Genomic DNA, 2,895 nt, shown 5'->3' on the forward strand with positions numbered 1-2,895 from the left:
ATGAAGCAAATTTTTATGCTTCTTCCTCAAATATAACTCATTTTCAAAATTTGTTGATTTGAGTGTCATTTTTATTCAGAGCACTTTGCTGGAATGATGCACTGACTAAATCTTTACAGCAGGGGCTGCTGAATCTTCATGCCCGAATTCCTGACTAGCAAAATGAGTTTCCCTGTGTGAGCAGTGGAAACAAGCAACTTCTGGCTCTTTGATATTGTTATTGCTTTTGTAGCTCAGGCTGGTCTCTAATTCCCTATTTAGTCAGGGTTGACCTGGAACCTCCTCTTGCCTCTAGCTCCGGAGTGCCAAGATTACAGGTGCGTACTCCATGCCTGGCTTGTTTATGCTGCACTTTACACTAACCTCTGCTGTTCTATCCATCATTGTCTTCACACAGGATGAAATACTCAGGATTGAAGCCCAGTGTGCTGAATGGCTTCAGTTGTCAACTTGATACACCTGGGTGTGGGAAACCTCAATTGAAGAATTTCCTCCATTGGACTGGTCTGTGGCCATGTCTGTGGGGCATTTTCTTGATTATTGAGTGATGAGTGGTGTCATCCCTGGGCAGGTGGTCCTGTATTGTATAAGAAAGTAGGTTGAACATGAGCCAGAGAAACAAGCCAGCATTCCTCCATGGTCTGTACTTCAGTTCCTGCCCTGAGCTCCTGCTCTGGTTTTCCTCCACGATGAAGCTGAAGGTAAAACAAACCCTTTCTACCTCAAGTTGGTTTTGTCAGTGTTTTTAATCACAGCAATAGAAAGTAACTAGAGCACTCAGTTAAATCAGTCACAATCATTTTTCAGTATTTTTTTACCCGAGGTTTCACCCAGGTCACCTCATTTGAGGTTTGGAGTACTAAAACAACACTATCTATTCCCAGACAGAATTTCATTGTTTTACTTTGTGAATAATTTAACCTTGTATGTTAAGGTAATCTCGCAGTGTTCCCAGAAATGGAGAATTCCATCCATTAGGTATGTGATGAAATAAAACTGCAGAAGCTTAACCCTCATTGTTTCTCTGCTTTTGAAAACTTGCCTCTTTAGCTTTGTAGTCTACCTTCAATCAGTGAAGACAGATTCCCGGAACATTGACTTTTGAGCTACCACACTATCCCCAGGGAACAAAGCTTCAGCTAGATTAATTAAATAACACGAGGTAATAAGGCTATCATCACAAGCATTTTTATAAGAACAGAAAAAAACCCTTACAGATTTACAAAATATGTGCATATACCAAGTTGCACAACAGGAATTGTGTTTTTCAATTTGCATAACATTGTAAAGACTTGTAGGAAAAACAACTTGATTAAACAATATGTTAACTGAAAATCACTCTGCATATGGTAAACTGCCAGTTGACAGGATCCTGTGCTTTTTCTAAGTACTGTGGAAGGAACTGGCTCTCAGACAGGAACAGGTTGAACTGAAGAGAGGAACAGAAGAGCCCCACAGCATGTCTCTACAGAATAAGACACTGGGGTGGCTCAGTTATTGGAAGACAAAAGACTCCACTCAGGGACTGCTTTACTAAATTCCTTGTGGGATTGCAGTGGGTGTTACAGGTTGCTAAAATTCAATTGAGCAAGGTTTCAGCTGCCTTATCAAATCTATATTTGAAATTCCACAACACTAATGATAAAAAGGACATTCTAGGCACATACCTTTAGTCCCAGCACTTGGGAGGCAAAGGCAGGTGGATCTCTGTGAGTTTGAGACAGCCTGTTTACATTGTGAGTTCCAGACTAGCCAGGGCTAAATAGTGGGACAGTCTCAAAACAAAACATGACAAAGAACATTCTAAAGTTTTCTATAAAGAAAAGTCAGCTGATACGAGAGACACCTGGAATTAAAACGGCACCATGTTTCCCAGCAATTCTGGAGAATTGCTTTCAAGATCCTGAAAGAAAATGACCCATCCCAGAATGTGTTGAACCCATCAAACCACCATTACAAGGGAGAGGAAACTGGCTCTGAGGCTATCGCCCTCAGAAGAAGCCCAAATAGTTGCAGAGAACCACTGGACTGATGCTCATCTGCCTCTGGCCTCCTGCAGGTCCAGCTTTGAACACGGCTTCAACTGGAGGCGCCAGACACAAAGTGCAGTGGAGCCTTTCCCAGCTGTCTCTCAGAAACCAGGAGATAATAAATGGGTGTTGTGGCACAGTGTTGCTGAGTTTTGAGATGCTTGTTATGCAGGAATAGCAGTTGGAAGAGTTTCTCAAATTGTTGTCATCTATAAATTGTGGCCCACCAAAATGAGAGAATCGACAAGGAAAAGAAAAACAATAGGGCCGGCTGTGGTGGCGCACACCTTTAATCCCAGCACTTGGGAGGCAGGGGCAGGCAGATCTCTGTGAGTTCAAGGCCAGCCTGGTCTACACAGTGAGTTCCAGGACAGCTGGGGCTACAGGGAGACCCTGTCTCAAAAAGACCAAAAAAAAAAAAAAAAAAAAAAAATAGAGGCAGGGAAGCCAATGATGGGACAGTTAGGCCTGTGGCCTAGAGAGCTTCTGGTACAGAATGGAGCAAATGGACAGAAGTCTCCAAAAAAGGTAAATGGTATTTAAACTCATTGCTGATCATATGCAGCAAGGTCAGAGTGGGCTCCTGTAACCATGATAATATTTCTATGGTAAAATGTAGAAGAATTCAAACCAAGATAGATAAAAAAGACTCTAGTTTCAGGCCAGTTTCGGTCAACATTTGCTACCAAATGAGTTAGAAAGGACTTTCAGTTTCTGGGCTGTTTTGATTTCAGAATTGTGGATAAGAGATTGTGGATCAGATTTGACTTACTCAATTTTCACAATAACCCTGTAAGACAGATTCTACCATATTCCTATTTTTATTAATTAATTTATTTATTTATTTTTTAACATAGTAACACAC

General features: G+C 41.4%; 1 long non-coding RNA gene across 1 annotated transcript in view; it reads left to right on the forward strand.

Moving 5' to 3' along the window:
- The window catches only part of LOC115069742, a 20,571-nt gene extending 18,248 nt beyond the window's left edge, over window positions 1-2,323 (forward strand). The window contains exons 2-3 of the long non-coding RNA XR_003848979.1: window positions 398-701; window positions 2,060-2,323. This is a non-coding gene — a long non-coding RNA (uncharacterized LOC115069742). The remainder of the gene's footprint in view (window positions 1-397; window positions 702-2,059) is intronic.
- The last annotated feature ends 572 nt before the right edge of the window (window positions 2,324-2,895 follow it).

The sequence above is a fragment of the Nannospalax galili genome, unplaced genomic scaffold, assembly GCF_000622305.1.
Source record: "Nannospalax galili isolate Female #2095 unplaced genomic scaffold, S.galili_v1.0 scaffold213, whole genome shotgun sequence".
NCBI lineage: Eukaryota > Metazoa > Chordata > Mammalia > Rodentia > Spalacidae > Nannospalax > Nannospalax galili.